The sequence below is a fragment of the Osmerus eperlanus genome, chromosome 26, assembly GCF_963692335.1.
Source record: "Osmerus eperlanus chromosome 26, fOsmEpe2.1, whole genome shotgun sequence".
NCBI lineage: Eukaryota > Metazoa > Chordata > Actinopteri > Osmeriformes > Osmeridae > Osmerus > Osmerus eperlanus.
In genome coordinates, this window is record NC_085043.1 from 5,443,299 (window position 1) to 5,463,002 (window position 19,704).

At 48.7% G+C, this 19,704-nt stretch overlaps 1 protein-coding gene across 1 annotated transcript in view; it reads right to left on the reverse strand.

The window, feature by feature from the left end:
• exoc2 (exocyst complex component 2) overlaps window positions 1–6,201 on the reverse strand; it is a 36,900-nt gene extending 30,699 nt beyond the window's left edge. The window contains exon 1 of the mRNA XM_062452417.1: window positions 6,078–6,201. The gene's annotated coding sequence lies outside the window, so the exon portion shown is untranslated. The remainder of the gene's footprint in view (window positions 1–6,077) is intronic.
• Between the last annotated feature and the right edge of the window lie 13,503 nt (window positions 6,202–19,704).

Genomic DNA, 19,704 nt, shown 5'->3' on the forward strand with positions numbered 1-19,704 from the left:
ACGTTCTGAATCCTCAAGGGGGCATTGGAGGACCCCTGGAGGAGCGCAGGCCCAAAACGGCCGACGTCTCGGGGGAAAACGACGTCGCGAGCCACGGCCCGTCGAATGACACCGGCATCGCCTAGCAGTGAAAGACAATGAGAATGACACCCCCCCCCCCCCTCGTCTTCTGGTCGTTTGTTTCCGATTCCCTTCAGACTTACAGACCAAGTCTCCTCGAGGCGTCTTCCGCGAGGCGGTAAATCCGCTCTCCCTCCGTTCCTCCCTCCTTCTCCGTCTTTTCCCTTCTTCGTTCCCCTCCGCCTGCCTCGGTGCTTCCAGTATGTTCTAATTGAGCTGAAACTGCAGGTTTGTTTGACTTGGAGGCAGACTAATAAACACACCCGACTGCCCCTCCTATAAGCGGTAGCAGCTCTGTCACCGTGCTGGACTTTGGTTAGCAGCAGGGCTAACCAGTATGGTTAGGACCAGGGCTAACCAGTAACTATGGTTAGGAGCAGGGCTAACCAGTATGGTTAGGAGCAGGGCTAACCAGTAACTAGGGTTAGGAGCAGGGCTAACCAGTAACTATGGTTAGGAGCAGGGCTAACCAGTAACTAGGGTTAGGAGCAGGGCTAACCAGTAACTAGGGTTAGGATCAGGGCTAACCAGTAACTATGGTTAGGAGCAGGGCTAACCAGTAACTAGGGTTAGGATCAGGGCTAACCAGTAACTAGGGTTAGGAGCAGGGCTAACCAGTAACTAGGGTTAGGAGCAGGGCTAACCAGTAACTATGGTTAGGAGCAGGGCTAACCAGTAACTAGGGTTAGGATCAGGGCTAACCAGTAACTATGGTTAGGATCAGGGCTAACCAGTAACTAGGGTTAGGAGCAGGGCTAACCAGTAACTAGGGTTAGGATCAGGGCTAACCAGTAACTAGGGTTAGGAGCAGGGCTAACCAGTAACTATGGTTAGGAGCAGGGCTAACCAGTAACTAGGGTTAGGAGCAGGGCTAACCAGTAACTAGGGTTAGGATCAGGGCTAACCAGTAACTATGGTTAGGAGCAGGGCTAACCAGTAACTATGGTTAGGAGCAGGGCTAACCAGTAACTAGGGTTAGGAGCAGGGCTAACCAGTAACTATGGTTAGGAGCAGGGCTAACCAGTAACTATGGTTAGGAGCAGGGCTAACCAGTAACTAGGGTTAGGATCAGGGCTAACCAGTAACTATGGTTAGGATCAGGGCTAACCAGTAACTAGGGTTAGGAGCAGGGCTAACCAGTAACTAGGGTTAGGATCAGGGCTAACCAGTAACTATGGTTAGGATCAGGGCTAACCAGTAACTAGGGTTAGGAGCAGGGCTAACCAGTAACTAGGGTTAGGATCAGGGCTAACCAGTAACTAGGGTTAGGAGCAGGGCTAACCAGTAACTATGGTTAGGAGCAGGGCTAACCAGTAACTAGGGTTAGGATCAGGGCTAACCAGTAACTATGGTTAGGAGCAGGGCTAACCAGTAACTAGGGTTAGGATCAGGGCTAACCAGTAACTATGGTTAGGAGCAGGGCTAACCAGTAACTATGGTTAGGATCAGGGCTAACCAGTAACTATGGTTAGGATCAGGGCTAACCAGTAACTAGGGTTAGGAGCAGGGCTAACCAGTAACTAGGGTTAGGATCAGGGCTAACCAGTAACTAGGGTTAGGAGCAGGGCTAACCAGTAACTATGGTTAGGAGCAGGGCTAACCAGTAACTAGGGTTAGGATCAGGGCTAACCAGTAACTATGGTTAGGAGCAGGGCTAACCAGTAACTAGGGTTAGGAGCAGGGCTAACCAGTAACTATGGTTAGGAGCAGGGCTAACCAGTAACTAGGGTTAGGATCAGGGCTAACCAGTAACTATGGTTAGGAGCAGGGCTAACCAGTAACTATGGTTAGGAGCAGGGCTAACCAGTAACTATGGTTAGGAGCAGGGCTAACCAGTAACTAGGGTTAGGAGCAGGGCTAACCAGTAACTATGGTTAGGAGCAGGGCTAACCAGTAACTAGGGTTAGGATCAGGGCTAACCAGTAACTATGGTTAGGAGCAGGGCTAACCAGTAACTATGGTTAGGAGCAGGAATAACTACAGGCAAAGCAGCCACTTTGTGCCTGCAGCCCTTCTGAGCTCTTCTCCCACACAGTAGATGTTGTATTGAGCTTGAATGCACTACAGCAGATTGCGTGTTTTAGATCGCTTGAGCCACCACAATGACCCTGCCCATCTCTCTCCCCAGACAAGGAATTGATCGGGAAAAAAAACAATACAGACAAATCAAAGCGACGACAAACACAAACACCCACGTGCGGAGAGCCGCCCATCTCGGTTCCCACAGTCTCGCTGGCCGCGCCTCGACCGAACCCGCAGTCGAGGCGCGGCCGAGTCGTCGGAGGGGTGATCACAAACCCAGTCTGTCTCTCTCTCATCAATGAGCTGTTCATGCGTCGGAGCCCTCCTCCTCGGGGGAAAGCCTACTCTGAAGTCTCTCTCTCTCTCTGGCCCACATGTGAGAGTGATTGGCAGGTGAACGAGTGAGTGTGTGTCTCTGTGTACCTGTGTGTGTGTGCGTGTGTTGGTGTGTCTAGGATGGTCTACGTTACAAAGGGACCCTTTCAGGCCCTTTCGTCTGTTCCAGCCCCCCATCTCGCCATTGGCGCGAGCCCCTACTCTAAGCCCCCCCCCCACCCCAGTACGGCACACTAACGCTCTACTCAGCCCCCAACATTACACAAACACCAGATTCTATCAAAGATTCCCCCCCTCTGAATGCACAGAGCCGGCCAAACATCCCCCCCGAAATGACTGGACTGGCCCTGAGTGATTGGACAGGGCAGCGTTTAAACAAACCCAAATCGCTCTCTCTCCCACACACAAAGTTCACATAGTTCAGTTATTGTGTTCACCTTAAAAAGGGAGAGGCGCATACTGCCACGTCATGTACAAAAGTCGATAACAATATTCTCTCCATTCCAGTATTTACTCTGATCACTCTGGCTGTGGTTTTGTCTTATTCCGTTTTCATGGCTCCCAGGGAAAAGGCAGAAATGGAAGGTATTGGTCACCGATGATCTCCACCGTGAGTCAGCATTTCCTCCGTCGTCAGCCAATCCAAAGAAAGGGCAGAAGTGGGTGACCCGTAAGGGTGGTGGGACGGAGGGAGAAGGGGTCCGCTATTGGCTCTCCATCGCCAAGACGTCTGCAGCACGGCTTGTTATCCTCTGGCGGTCTGTGCACAACATGCCTGTTTGTTTGTCTCAATCTGCATATAGAGTCTAACTTCGCCTTTGGCACCGACTTGTCCTCTTAGAACCCAAGGAAAATAAACATGAAATACGAAATCAGGGGGGGGGGGGGGATGATTGAGGCAGATGTTTGGAGAGGGTTTAAGTTGTGGAGACAGGCAGATGAAGAATGAGATGCAGAACGAAGACAAGGTCCCTCGATGTCAGCAGAAACCCCTCTACACACCCAACTAGGAATGTTCACGATTAATCGATGAACTGCCGTTAAGAATTCAACCAGTAACGTTTTTGGAAACCAATAAAGTTTGCCGTCTCCATTGTCAGTCAAGAAATGGCAGTTATTGCACCCCAGTGTTTCTGCTATATTCGTCATTAACTGCAGCTACTAGTAGCTAGCAATCTCCGGCTGTTCATTAAAATTGTTTGTGCTTTGTGAATGAATGTTTCTCATAATGTATGTGCCCATATTGTTTAAATACAACTTAAACTGAGAAAAAGCGTGCATTTTGTTCTAAGGCTACCCCAATTCGCTATGAGGCATGCCCCGTGGACTACAGGCCTGCAGTACACATAGTCCTGTGCCTCACCCGACTACCTCCTCTCCTCTCCTGGGGACTGACTGGGTCACGGAGCCACACTGTGAAAACCAGAAGTCCCGTAGGCCTGTCAGCAGGGAAGGGGCACCCTGGGCTGGCAGGGCAGGTAGGAAGGGCAGACTGGTAGGATAGAGACGCCAGGGGAAACTCCCAAAACATAACCCCCGCCGTCCCCGCCCCGCTCTCTGCCGAGTGGAATTGCTGAGAAAGTGCCACAAAAATAACCTCCTCCATTCCACCCATACAAACAAGCAAGGCCACCCAAATTTTCCAATTAGAGCCCCGCGAGGAGCAGGAAACCCCCCGCAACCCCCCCCCCCCACCGCCCCTCCTCCACCCGGCCTGTAGAGGGGCTCTGCTGAGCCAGGGGGGAAGGGGTGGAGGTAGATGGTTGGAGGTGGGAGGCGAGGCCTATCGGCTCCTATAAGCTCAGTATGCCTGGCCGCTGTCTGTGGCCCCATCACGGCCCTCTCGCCACACACTGGCTCAGTGGCAGCTTTGCACTCATTTCCTGTGACATGCAACCTGTCCATCACCTTCCTTGGCACCGTTGGTGTTCATTCCACCTTCTGTTGACTGATCATGTATCCGTAGGTTTGATAACAAGGAGAGGGCTTTAGCGTTGTAAAGCGTGTGATACCTTAAGCTGTACAGCATGGGGGGAAAGTGCTGTGCAATCTCTCCCTGCTCCAGCTGAAATAGCACTTTGTAGCCCTCTCTCTCTTTTTCTCGCTCTCACTCACACACACACACACAAACCACACACACACAAACCACACACACACAAACCACGCACACACAAAACTGAGAAGAGGGCTACACCCGAAAAGCCTCTAACCCTGAGGGTAACAAAATAAAGGTTTCTTTGACGTAAAACAAGCACTTTACAAACACCACTAAAACCATGTCCTGACATTAGGGATACCTAAACAGTAGACTGGTTGTTGCTATTGGCTACAGTTTTACTCCAGTGGTTGATGGATGATATACCTATAGTTGGAGTAGACTTGGACCATGAAAGCAAATGTCAGTCACAGCACTTAAGCCAATAAGAGCTAGTGACAGGGCAGTACTGGTCAGGGCAGTGTGTCAGAGCAATCCAATCACATCAGCCCTTATCTGATGGGGCGTAATCATGCAATGACTGGCCATAATTAAAGAGAAACAGCCAGTTACAGTGCCTCGAGTGCAAGCAAATATTTTCATACTGATAATTTCCCATTCTTCAAATTATTCAGTTTCTGTTTTCTTCGTGGAAAACCCCCCCAACCAAACAAACAAAAAACATGGTAGACATATGTTCCGTTAAAGAGTACTAACAACACAAAAACACACCGGAACAAGTTAACGCTAATAAAAAACTGATTGAGGTGAATGTTCCATATCTGTATTATTGTCTAAATAAACTGTGATGGTCTTGCATATTACCGATATAGGGTGAATTTGGGTAATCTGGGACATTGGGTAATGTGGGACACCTAAACTCCAGAGCGTTTTCTTCCCTGCTATGACAATGTCTAGTCCACAGAACTATGACTTGAGGTTTAGCATGGATGTTATGTGACTGAAATCACAAAACGTGATTGGTGTGGTGTCACAGGAAGGGTCAGGGCACAAGTTGATCAGGAATCTCCGATGAGAAAATGCATGCAAAAAATGTCCCAGATTACCAATTCACACTATTATTACCATGGGGAATAACGGAAAATCGCAGAGCGTTCAATACTGCTAATATCATTGGTAGACATCGGCTGGTTTCCTTTAATTGCACTCATATCATAACATCCCTCATATCAGGCAACATTTTTTTATTTTGGCATACATTTTAATTACAGCACTATACCTTTCAGTATGCTCTATGCGCGCGGCTTAGCAAGAAACGTTAGCAATCAAGGTAACACTAGCTTACTACAGTAAACTTGCAACAATTATACAAATGTATTGTTCTCCTTTCGCAACAACGATTTTGCTTTGCAAGATGTAAACAAGTTAAACAGGTAACAAGGAAAATATTGCTGTTTGTTGACATTTCCGCTAACGCTGCACTGGCTAGTTTTAAGCTTGGGAGGCAGATGGAAAATGTAAACAGTACTTATGTAGGGTCGGTCGGAGCTTCTTGCAAACTGGTCAACAGGACGGAACAGTGTAAGCGTTTACGACAGGGTTCTCGCTTCAATGTTATTGAAATAATTCTTTACATGTAGTCGAAAGATAAAGGAAAACTTACAGTTTCAGGAGCAGAAATTCCAGAATTGTGTTCGGATAACCTTTGCAGGGGACCGCTTCCGGGTTTCGTTTTCCTGTCACGCCCAGATTGATGATGTCATGCTTTCACTGAGGGCTAGTGTACAGTACAATGCTTGAGCATGCAGCATCAGCATGTCCTTATATTAGGCTACATATCTACCTGTTAGGTAAGAATCCTAAGGCTGTTTTATCAAACATTTTGAATCAGTTTTGTAGACACATTTCAAATAAGTCTCTTTGCATTTTCATTATTTGTAACTAGTTTTTTGTATTAGTATTTTTGCCATTTGCTCTGCCATTTTCCAGAAAAAGATACTATGATCAATGGTACAATCTATATAACCAGATAGTAAGTGAAAAATGTATGCTTTATTGGTACTGCTAATATTGAGAATTTTGACTAAATACAATTATTTTTCAAATGTTATCCCCTTACTAGCGTGCCGGTGTCTCCTTCCAGACGCCATTGTTTCAATTAGGTCATTGTCGACTCAAAACAAAGCGTACAAGCCAGACCTTGGGATGGCAACCTTTTTTTTTCCAAGGAAATGATGTTTGTGATATAAAACTCAAACATCCCATTGTGCAGATTTTTTCACACAGACCTGCCCAGTAACCTACATCACAGCAAACATCCTACCATTCTATAAGACTTCCAGGGAGCACGTTAACATGGACACATGTTCTGGACAGTTTTTCCACAGGAGATGCTTGCTGTTTGCTTCCATTCGTCGCATGGTTATTGATGAAGTCTCTAATTGGGAGGGTTGGTAATGTTGGGCTACAGGGGGTGTGGGCTGAAACTGGTTTCGTTTGAGAGACAAGGTTGAGTCTTAATGATGAAACATCAACCTTTTGTAACGTTTGTCTGCGAACGACACCCTTTTTGGACACCCATACACTTTGTGTCCACCGAAATATGTGGCGCCGTTACTTTTTTCTGCACGCATATTTAGCAAACGGCACATCCCACCAGCGTAGAGGAAGTGGTCCAATCCACTTGTGGAAGTACCCGCTGACATCTAAAGAGCGTTGTCGAGAACGCGGTGTCCCCAGCCGAGCGTTTGCATCCTTCCTTCTCTCCCCTTTTCACGGTGCGTCGCCGAGGCATTTCCACTTGTTCTGGGAACGGCGCGGCGCCATTAGAACAGCGACAGGGACCACCCAGGCACACACTGCACTTCTGATACCGAGGTATTTGTCTCACCAAATTGGGCAGGGCAGAGTCCCTGATAAGGCCAGGGGCCCCCCACCCCACCCCCCAGCCCCCGTAGGGAACCCGCATGTTCCAATTAGGCAGGGTTAATCTGATGATCGCGCGATCCGACCACGATTTGGGGCGCTTGGCGACGATCCCATCTCATCACTCCGGCCCTGCCTGTAGTACAGTTGATACTTAAGCACGGCAGGGGCTATTTGTCTGCGTAAACATGGAACTCAGGCTAATGACTCCGGAGGATTGAGGGGTGAGGCAGCATTTGCCAACCTTCTGGTGAGCACCATACAGTTTTGGTGGCTGGAGCTCAGGGAGTTATCATGGACTTGCTACCGTAAGTAATGAGTGATTTACACGCGAGTCTTGGCGCTGGCCAAAGATTCTGGGAGCAATGGGACGCTCAGTCCCAGCTGTCCATTTCACACGCCATTGGGTTTCATGACCACTTACCCCTCAGAAGAAAGATTCTGGTTTCAGAAAACCCCATACAGGACCCTGAGAACCATTCTAGGACAGAGACATGGTCTGCATGGAACGCTGCACTGCTCTTTGGTATTTACCGGACAAGGAATGTCAACACTCACATGTTCTAGAACACTGGCCACCATTGCAAACGTAGAGAATACCTCGAGATAGCACCACGAGCCAAGACGATGTGCTGCCCTGCTGCCAAAAGAACCCGGGTCAGGGTCACGAGAGGTGGGCAGGTGTGGTCCAGGTGGCTACTGCAAGCAGTCCACAGTAGGCGGCAGTCGCCCCTCCACACGGCGCCCTTCCCTACTCCCCCCCTCCCCCTCTCCCCCTATGGCACACGCTGACTTGGCAGAGTTGCTCATCCCAAAACTCCATTGTTCATTGTTTGTCTTCCCTCGTTTTTTCCCATGGGCCCCTGGCCAGAGAGAGGAAGAGGTCACTGTAAATATTGCGCTGAAATCTCTTCTCTCCCCCCCCTAGCCTGCCCTGTCCCCCCCTCTCACAGGGAGCCTAAAGAGGGAACAGGCGACCAGTGGGTGAGCACTTCCTTCCTGTGGAGCGGGGGGTGAAGGGGGGGTTTCACTTTAGTCCAGATCCAAGGGCCCACATCAAACAAGGGAGAATCGATCAATGTCCGAGAGCGCTGCTGTGAGATCATACGCTGTTGTTTCTACACCCTGGGACTGAACTGTATGTGTGGCAGGCACTCCACAGGGAATGACCTACCTGTGTTCAAATACTGTTGCTTAACAATGACATCAGCACCGCAGCTGTACCCTTCACAACATAATCCATGCTCTAAGCCACTTCCGAGGACAAACGATTTTCAATTATCCAAAAAAAAACAAAGAATTATCAACTAGAAGTGGATGATATAACTGAACATAATGCTTGGTTCATCAACAAGGCTTTGTCAATTCATTGTCTTGTTAAATATGTATAAACAGGCAGTTCTCTATTCCTCCGAACCCTGCTAACTTGATATCAATGATATAATTAATAAAGCTATGGATTCCAAAGGAAGCCAGTAAAGGGTTAGAAATGCAGGACCCATATGTGGCTAATTGTTAGCCTGTAGCACTGCCATCGTAAGAAGTAGGAGAGATTTGTGTAAGCCCCAGGTATTTGGGTTTGTTCTGCATCAAGCGGCGCTACGGCTCCTCATGAGTTCCCTGGGCTCCCAAGCCTGGGTTCCGGAAATCCCAGCCTCTGCGAGGCTTAGCTTGGAAAAGCACTTGGATAGACACAATGGAGGAGAGAGAAGCAGGGAAGAACAGGCAGTCTCGCAGTCTGTCCCCGGCTCCTCCTCGTTCTCAGTCAAGGAGACAAGACGGATGGATGGAGAGATGGAGAGAGGGATTAAGAGATGGAGGTGGGGAGATAATGGTCAGAGGATAAAACATTTCCATCCGGTGTTGTATTTTCAGCCGTCTCAAGTCGCCCCCCAGTCATATGGCTCTTGAGAAAGTGATGAAACAATCTTTTGTGGAATGACACAGTCAGTGCACACACATACGTCGTTGCCCTCGTGTAAGTCCTGGTTTTTCAAGTATAGGCTACTAACACTGTATCTACAGCAGTTGTGAGCACAAGAATAAGATTGAAAGAAGGGTTATTTTGAGAGGGGTGTATGTGTGTGTGTGTGTGAGAGAGAGAGAGAGAGAGAGAGAGAGACAGCGAGAGAGAGAGAGACAGCGAGAGAGAGAGAGAGAGAGAGAGAGAGACAGAGAGAGAGAGACAGAGAGAGAGAGAGACACAGAGAGAGAGAGAGAGAGAGAGAGAGAGAGAGAGAGAGAGAGAGAGAGAGAGAGAGACAGCGAGAGAGAGAGAGACAGCGAGAGAGACAGAGAGAGAGAGAGAGAGAGAGAGACAGCGAGAGAGAGAGAGACAGCGAGAGAGAGAGACAGCGAGAGAGAGAGACAGCGAGAGAGAGAGAGAGAGAGAGAGAGAGAGAGAGAGAGACAGAGAAAGAGAGAGAGAGAGAGAGAGAGAGAGAGAGAGAGAGAGAGACAGAGAGAGAGAGAGAGAGAGACAGAGAGAGACACAGAGAGAGAGAGAGAGAGAGAGAGAGAGAGAGAGACAGCGAGAGAGAGAGAGACAGCGAGAGAGAGAGAGAGAGAGAGAGAGAGAGAGAGAGAGAGAGAGAGAGAGAGAGAGAGAGAGAGAGAGAGAGAGAGAGAGAGAGAGAGAGAGAGAGAGAGAGAGAGAGAGAGAGAGAGAGAAAGTGAGGTGGGGGGCGGCTTCAGGGAAATGTCCTCTGTGATGTGCAGGTTTTTACCACCCAGGTTAACATAACATGGTCCCCTTGCCTTTCCAATCTCTAAGCAAGCACACACCCCTCAACCTGGACAACCCACACAACGGCTCTGTGTGTTCTTCTCCATGAAGAAGAACATTCCAGAAAAATCTCCCTGCAAGTTAGAAGCCCCAGTAAATTGATAACCCCCCCCAAAATGTGTATACCAGTGCAGACAATTACATATAATGTGACCTGCATAATGTAATGAACTGCTCTTTTATATGGAGATGAACGACTATAAACATGGTGGTCTGCCTGCTGCATTGAGCTGTCGGCTCCTCAGCCTGTGCTGTGGCTGTCTGAGGATTAGCCACAGCTCAGAGAGTGTGTGCCGTTCGTGTTTAGAAGAAGGTGGGTTCAGGAAGAAATTGTTTACTGGGTGGATAGATGCCCAAACGAAGTACGGAAAACAATCAGGAAGAGAGAATTCAGCCGTTCCAGAAGTGGGCTGACGTCAGCGCGGTTTCTAAACACGAGGTAGACAGGTTGTACTAATTTATCGTTCGCCGAATACGTTCACTTTTCATTTTTATTGGCGACTGGAAAGCCAGTCCACTTCATTGAAAAACAAATATACAAAACACAGTATTGTTAAATGTCAAATGAATGTGAGAAGAGTGCTTGCACTGTGGGCAGTAGAATATTCCATGACAAAAGGGGGGATATATTGGCTTTCTGAGAGAAAGAGGCGTTCTGGATTGCGAAGGATCACACAAATTGCCATACAGACTACTAATGGATTTGCCAACAGTGACTTAACAGACAGCAAACTGAGCTCAGTTTGACTCTTCCGTCACGGACAGAAGAGTCGATAAACTGGACATGCATTCACGAACAAGAGTAAAAAGTTTATACTTAATTTTTGTTGAATTCCTAGATGTTTTCAGGATGATGAAGAGTGCGCAAAGAAGAAGACTATACTAAAGGTTCTCCATGAAATCCTATGGTCGTCCATCGGTGTTAGTGTTTGCAGTGACACCCGAAGCTTTGTGTATTCCCAGAAGGGGGCGCCCAAGAACATGGTTTACAAACCAGAGCTGTCTCACCAAGATCAAGAGGGAGTAAAAGACACAAGGAGTCAAACGAGGGGAAAACAAAGTGATTGAGAACAGTGAGTGACGCAGACCGCAAAGAAAATAAATACAGATGCCTGGTAAAGGACTCATTCTGAGATTTCTGTGAACTTCTACACAGTCAAGGTTTTGGATGCGAGTCAGAGAGCGTAAATATTGACATGCACGTAACTTGACGTCATGTACACCGGTCCTTTACATGTGACATGAGTGACATATCATGTGAAAAGGTGACATTACTAATGTTTCGTCGCGTTTACCTTCATCCTCCACCTCGTAGTATGTGTGTCTCAAATCCTAGCTTCACATTTCTAATAACAGTAAGTGCGGTACGCTTGAATGGCGAAAATGTGAGGAGAATACATTGAAAACCTCTTAGGTTAGGATGAATCAGCAAGACTGATGTGAAATGGCGGCTTTAGTAAAGAACAGCAAACACTGAAGGATTTAATCAGGGCATTATGTGCCTAGTGCATGTTTGTCTGTGTGTGTGTGTGTGTGTGTGTGTGTGTGCGTGTGTGTGTGCGTGTGTGTGTGTGTGTGTGTGTGTGTGCGTGTATACATTGTGCCTAACCGAGGGTGTCGATGTGAGCACGTAGTCATGCCGACACACGTATGTACAGTACGTGTCCACCATATGTGTGCGGTTTGCGAGATGGAAGAGAGAGGCCGTTTGAACTTGAGAGACTGACCCTGAAGACACAGAGAGGAAGATCAACACAGACCGGCCTTTGAAGTGGGCGAGCAGGGTAATGCTATTGTGAAGGAGTCCCACAACCAAACACAAGCAGCGATGCCATTCTCTACATGGGACAGGGAGGGCTCTGTGTGTGTGTGTGTGTGGGGGGGGGGGGGGGAAGCACAGTAGTGAGCATTGACCTTTACAGTCATTTGGGGTCAGCCGTATCCATATGGAGTTGTGTGGGAGAAGACAATGTATCTGCGTGGCGGGGGGGCGGGGTGTGGGTGGTGGTGGTGGGGGTGGGGGGGTGGGGGTTTGGCTGTGTACGACGCTCTACCTTGAAGACGTGAGGTACTACTGGAGCACAGGAAGGGACATAATGTGTGTTTGTGTGGCTGGGGGCCGCGGCGGTGCAAATTGAGGTCAGTTTCAGCAAGTATCCCCTCAGCTTTGATCCTTTCGACTGGACTGGATGAAAGACATCCTGCTTCCCTTGCCCGTTTGAGAGAAGGAAAACGAGCGAGAGAGCGCGAGCGGCCGAGAGAGTGCGGAAAAGAGTGAAAGAGAGCGGAGGGGAGGGAGAGCCACAGAGGGGCCGAGAGAGAAAGTGAGATGTTTTTTTCATTCGGGAACTTTTCCTCCCCTTCAGAGTCGGCGGGGTGTAATCTTTTCAGTTCATCCGTCGGGTCCTCTCTCGCTGCTAAACTCTGATCCCATCTTCGCCCACGCCTTTGTGTAAATCATCGGCTATTTTCCTGCTAATATAAATCCTGATGGCCTCTATCAACACTGTCTGCATCCCACTCTCTCTATCTCTTGTTCCTGCTTTTCCCTACTCGTTCGTCTTCCTCTGTGGTCCTGATATCTGGCATTTGGGCTCTGACAAAATCTGAACTTTGATCCTCCCACAACCTGTCAGGGTCCAAGCCTGAAGCGGTCCTATGTGCGTGTGTGTATGTGTTTGTGTGTGTGTGTGCATGATGTACTGTATGCACAGTATATGTGTGTCCTGCGACAAGTACAGTACGTTTCTCCGGGTTGTGTCCGGGTTCAATTATACTGGTCCAACCTTGGTTATAGTACGTGAAAACGATTGCAAAGTCATGAGGGTTATTCGTCCAAAGCCATCACTAGCCATCACAATGGCATTTCTATGCGTGTATGAGTTCCTTAGTGAGGGAGCACAAAGGGGAGTTATCCAGAGTTTTTCCAAGCGTGGGTTCCATAGATTCTGTGACTCCAGGCTGCAACCCTCTGGCAGCCGGTTTGCAAGCGTGACTCAGTTTTATGGTAACTGTTGTTGATAAGTCTATCTCCAACTCCCTCTCTCCCTCTCTCTCCATCCAAGGTGATCTTGTGCACTGAGCGTTGGGGGTGAGCACTTCAAAGTTATTCTGGAAAGAATACAAAAGACAGGATGGAACTGTACGATCGTACACAATAGGGCTCAGGAACAAAGCGTTGTGGGTGTGTGTATGTATGTTTGTGTATGTGTGTGTATGTGTGTAGGGAGTCAGGTGGCTGAGCGGTGAGGGAATCGGGCTAGTAATCCGAAGGTTGCCAGTTCGATTCCCGGTTGCCAACTGACGTTGTGTCCTTGGGCAAGGCACTTCACCCTACTTGCCTCGGGGGAATGTCCCTGTACTTACTGTAAGTCGCTCTGGATAAGAGCGTCTGCTAAATGACTAAATGTAGATGGGGTGTAGAGTCGTGCATCGTTTGGGCACTTTCCTGTGTTGGCAAAAGAAGCCAAAAGAAGCAAAAAAAAACGACACATTTTTGTGGAAGCGGAATGTGTACGTGTGTGTCTGTATTTCTGAGTGCATACATGAGAGAAAATGTGTTCGTGAGAGAGAATGTGTGTGTCTGTGTGTTTCTGTTTAAGTGATGTTTTTGTGATAACGTGTGTGCGAGCCTACATTATGAGAGTACGTATTTGTATAAGAGAACCGAGGTGTGTGAGAGTGAAAGGAAGAGAATGTGTGTGTGAGAGAGAGAGAGACAGTGTGTGTGTGTGTGTGTGTGTGCGTGTGTGTGCGGCAGGTGCCCATGGCCTCAGACTGTACATATGATCACGCAGTCCCGCTATTAGGAGCTGTGGGAGGATGCAAATGATGTCTTTGTAATATAAAATGATCCAACGGACAAATCAGGGAGATAATCTGGCCTGGTCTGTCATAAGATGAGTACACAGTGTGATGCCTTTTCACACAATGCCCTGAACACTTGGTTCAGTTACTCTATTGTAGGCTCAGTGTAACAAGTTATCTTGGGAATGCCCCGAGGGAACAGTGTAAACATCAACAGATATTTGACCGTATTTGCATGCAGCCAACTTGTCTCTTCAGCCAGGTTGATGAAACACACTGGCTCTGTTATGTAACGATTCCGAATTATGCAAAGAGGGTCCAAGCAGCTGGAAATCTCTCTGCCTTTTCGGACAAATCTCAGGCGGATATCTCCAGCTGAAGACGAAACAAAACACCAACAAAGGATCGGTCCTCCTGGCTTGGACGGCAGTTACTGTCAGTCACGTGGGGTTTCGTGTCTACATATCTGTCGTGATCTCATCTTTCCATCCCTCCTTCCTCTCCGACAGCCGAAGGGCCCTGTCCTGCCCTGGACTGAGGCCCGGAGAGAGAGCCTTCAGTGGAGCTGGAGCCGAGCCGGAACTCCCCTGGGAGTTGTGGGCGTCTCTCTGTGGGATGGAATTCTACAGCACTAGGAAAATCCAGGATCAATCCCCGACTCCACTTTTAATTGCCTTCCTCCCTCTCCTCCCCCCACGCCGCTCCGGGTGAGCAGGAAATGGAACCGAAAGCATTTGCATTGGTCAATTCATTTCAGAAGAGTCTCATTACGGAGTAACGATTTCCTCCACCCACATTTATCACGGCAAAGGGTTCAGCCGGCAGCCCCTGCCACCTTCTCACCCCCCCCCCCAACCTCCTCTCACCACCCACATACAACGTACGCACACACACACACAGATTGCATTGACATACAGAGACCGAGAACCTAGCATGAGGTGATTTTTAAAATGTGTATCCATTGACAGAAGAAGAAGAAATGCAGGGAGAAGAGAAAAAAAAACAACGAAAAACAGAAGCGACGCGCAAAGAAACACACACAGACACACGGACGCAGAATCTTTTGCATCCTCTCTCCTCCCCCAGAATGCCGATTGGCGTGGGACAGATAAAGAAGGTAACAGTCGGATTGTCATCCCGGAGAGGGGAGGGTAGTTGGGGTGGTCGGGGGTGGGGGTGGGGGGGGGGGGGGTGGAGTGCGATTGAGAAGTACTGACAACCTTGGTGGCCCCCCCGATTCGTCTGGCGTTCCCGGGACATGCCATCAGAATGACGTCGCAGACCCTGCACTGCGTGTGGAGATCATGACCCGATCGCAGTGGGAAGTCCCCCCCCCCCCCCCAAAAAAAAACCTAGACGAAAGACACCACGACGCAGAGAGACGCGATGACTAGGAGACAGCCGGACTCGAACGCAGGAAAACGACCTTGTGCGTCCCTCGGCTCGGAGCTGGGAAAACCCTGGACGGATCTCACCATCCAGTGCATCTGAATGGGGGGTCCAGGTTCTTTCCAGTTCAGCCCGTACTGGAGACAGATTTGGAAGACTACCGTTTAGCCTCTCCGAGAGGCTGGTGAGGGTCTCTCTGGTAGAGTCTGTCTCCGGAGAGACTGTGTGGTCCCAACAGTATACTGCTATTAGTTTGTTTACAGAACTGAAGGCTGAGTGCTCCTGGGTGCCTGCGGCCAGCATTCCAATATGGTGGCTCATACAGGCACGCACACGCTCTCTCGCTCTCTTTCTCTCTCTCTTCCCCCACTCTTCTCTCTCTCTCTCGCGCTCTCTTTTCTCTCTCTCTCTCTCTCTCTCTCTCTCTCTCTCTCTCTCTCTCTCTCTCTCTCTCTCTCTCTCTCTCTCTCTCTCTCTCTCTGTCTCTCTCTCTCTCTCTCTCTCTCTCTCTCTCTGTCTCTCTCTCTCTCTCTCTCTCTCTCTCTGTCTCTCCGCCACATACTGTCAGCTCTCCTCTCTGCCTCTCTACTGGCTTACTGGCCTGCACACTTTTAAATTACACTCCATCAATTGTCAAATATCTCCTGTCAGCCATTTGTGGCAAAAACCGAACCTCCATAGTCTTTCTCTGTCCATCTCTCTCTCTCTCTCTCTCTCTTTTTCTCTCTTTTGCCATCTCCATCACCTTCTCTCTCTGTCCGTCTGGCTCGCTCTATTCCTGTTTGTGCCCTCATCATCATTTAATCGGCTGTCACATCGCATTTACGTGTGTTCAACTCATATACCCCCATCTACCACCCCACCTTCAACACACACACACACACACAGGCAGCCGTTGGGTCAGTGTGGTGTTATCGACGTCCGTTTTTGTGGTGAGCTCTGTCCTCTGTCATTAGAGATCAAAACGGGCTTATTCGCAGAGCACAAAGCCTGTGAGAGACGAAAACGAGCCGTTACATGTGTATTTGAATGTTGAATGTTCCGGACAGATGTCTCGCGCAGATAACAGCCCTTTACGTTCTTGACACTAATCTATATGCACGTTTACGCCTGTGTGTGTGTGTGTGTGTGTGCGTGAGTGAGTGAATGAGTTTGCAGGTGAGTCATTCCAGAATCCTCCGGACCAACTGTCAAACGGGTTTACTGAGTTCATCAATCGCTCTGTCAGTCAGAGAGATGACTGGACGCAAACAAGCTTACTGCACGCATCCACTTGAAGTCTGTTGGAAGGCCAACTAGCCCGCACAAAACGATGTGTCTGAGTTTACAGCAAAACAACAACAACTTAGACGATCCTTAGAATCCCTTTTGAACGGTCGAGGGGAGTTCCGTAAGGTGTATGACAGCTTTATTAGTCACCTTGAAACCAGGGGAATTAACAAAGTTGAGGGCAAAGTTGAGGGCTAAGACAGGCCACTTATTTTGTGACACTGGGGGGGGGGGGGGGGGGACGGACTGTTCCACGCACTGATACGGGTGTCGTTGAACTAAATCTCTCTCCATGGATTTTGATGAGGTCAGCTTTCGCACCACTTATCATTCCAGGTGTTACTGCTCATTATTGACTTTGGGCCTTAAAAAAATATCTTTGATTTTAAATAAGGCACACACCTGGGTCTCGGTAATGGACTTGCTTTATCTAGTTCAAACAACTCTGAGGGTGCATTGCGAGGCCTACAGCAAGAACAACAGAGATTAAAACATCCGTCAAACCCAATCTTATCGAGCCAATCCCACAGTTTACACACGGATTGAGTCACGTATAAACTGGTCTTCTGATGAATCAGTAAAGTGTGGGAAACAGGTTGGAGAGAATACTCTTAACATGGGTGTTTGGTGTGATGTTTGCACTGGCTCAATAACGATGCTGTGTGAAGGTTTTTTTTCCCTCTTCGTGGTTATTGTCTGTGGGCTCACGGTTAAGTATGGATAACTGTTTACATGAGAACATTCCGTGAGTCACAGTTTGGCCCTAACTATCACTTGAGAGGTGAAACCACACCCACCATCTGCCCATTCAATCACTGTAAAGCTGTCACCACTTGTAGGTAATATCTGTACTTAGTCATTGGAAAACGAATTGGAGTGGCGGAGCAGAGAGACGCACCCAGTGTTAACGGCCTCCTGGCCACAGTTGTCTCCCGGGGCCGTGTTTCCCGCGACTAGCCTGGAGAAACCTTCAGCCCTGGACAAAGCCACTGCTCCACACGAGCCCCTTTCGCTATCTGCACTCCAGCCCACGCTAGCCACGTTAGCCAAAGCTAGGCTAGTCCGGCTAGCAACATGGACAAAGCCTTGCCGTTCGCTGAATGCTGTGCACTGCCTCTCACTCTCCTGACGATCTAACGCAAGTTCCACGTCTAGCCGAACCCGTCTTACTCCTAAAAATGTGCATCTGATGAACCCGCAGGGCTACAGAAGGTCAAGGCGACTCCCAAACTGTCCGTGCAACGACAGCCATGACAGTTCTCCCCAACCTGTCACCAAGGCAACACTGTCCACAGTCGTAGTCATGTGACCCCGATTGTGGTGGGTGGTGGGGTGAGAGAGAGAGAGGAGACAGAAGTGTTGCTGCTGACACACGAAACACAGTTAGTGATGTCATGACACCAATAAAATCCCCCCTTCACTTCGCCTTGAAATGCTTCTTCTCCCTTTTTCTCCATTCTCGCTTCGATCCCTGTGAGAGTAAGAGTTAGCCCAGATGTGTGTAAGTGCCGGCGATATAGATGTCACAGTGCCACCTGTCACCCTCCTCTCTCAGGTAGAAAGTAGCTCGAGAGTCTAAATTATTGGAAGGACGACAATTAAACAATAACAACAGAAGCAGGTGGTTCCACAAAGGGGTGCAAACAAGAGTGGAGAGTGACTGTGCAAAAAGTGTCAACTCAAAGAACTCAAACAAATGAGTTTTACTCCACACCGAAGCCTGCCCGACCCACTACTAAACTGTTCGCTAACCTATCTCCTACAGAAAATACGCAACAACCGTTTGCGTCTGAACCAGCGTCTTCAGACAAAGGGGTTAGCCACGCGATGAAATGTACACCCACAGGTTTCCCAGCTAACCCTCCTCCAGAGGGCACGGAAACACAAATGTAAGCGGGGGCGAGACAGTACAAAACACACACCGAATTCTCCCTTTTCGAAAGAACATGGGCACCTAACCCTCTCCCAAACAACACTCCCACGACAACGTAACAAGCCCATGAAGGACACAGGGAAAAGCGGGGCCGCCGGATCGACAGGGATTGGACGGCGACGCGTCACGCGGGCCGACGACCGCGACGGGACGTTGACGACGAGGAGGGCAGGAGCCGCGCACGCCTGGGAGAGAGGTGAGGGAGAACCGACACAGAGATGAGGGAACAAGAGGCACAGCAGACTCGGAAGGACAAGGGGGAGGTGACATCCTCTCACGTAGGTTTTTAGATCATGAGGACGGTTTGTGTGGTGATAATGAGGATGGTTTATGTGACGTGTAACTGACTCCACATCACTCCATCCTACTTTAACATCCCCTGGGAGTCCAACTCCGTGTGTAGGTCTGGACAGTATTACAGAGGGGATCTTGTAACCGTTCTTACCTGTGCTAGTGTGTGTGTGTCTTTCTTTGTGCGGAATTGTGTAACATACACGTCTCGAGGTGTCATCCAGTAAAAGATACTTTCTATTTTTAATGTTTTTTCCCCATCCTGGGAGCATCAAGTAATATAATCTCATAATTGTGTTTGTGATTTGACTTTTGTGTGTACAGTAAATGCACGTTGCACATCCTGGAAAATAGATTCCGGTTTGTACAGAACTGAGAAATTCAAATGTACTGATACCAGATGTTTGAATTGTATACAGTGAGTGTAAAACCTATGTCAGCTACAGGCGTCTCCTTCTTTGCCAGATTGACTGGACGAGTACTGTGTCTGTCCCTGTGCGTGCATGTGTGTGTTGTGTAATAGCCAGGGAGGGGGACCCTTGGGGTGGTTCGTGACGCCCTTGCAGAAACACCGATCTCCATGGATTGGAAAACATTGCATAACCTGGAACACAATAGATCCTCCCCATCGGGTTTTCCAGATATGGCAAGCGATTCTATCAAAAAGCAGCGCTCGGGTTACGAATCCCACGTCTAATTCTGACATGGTTACTTTTGTTTCTGGAGGTTTTTGTCGTAATTGTGTGGGAGTGCGTGTGGGTGTGTATGTACAGTATTTGTCTATGCTTATGTCTGCATTTGCTTATGTGTGGCTGTACAGGTGTGTATACTCTCATGTGTGTAGGTGTGCGTATACTGTTATATGTTGTGGTGTGTGTGTTGGCCACTCCT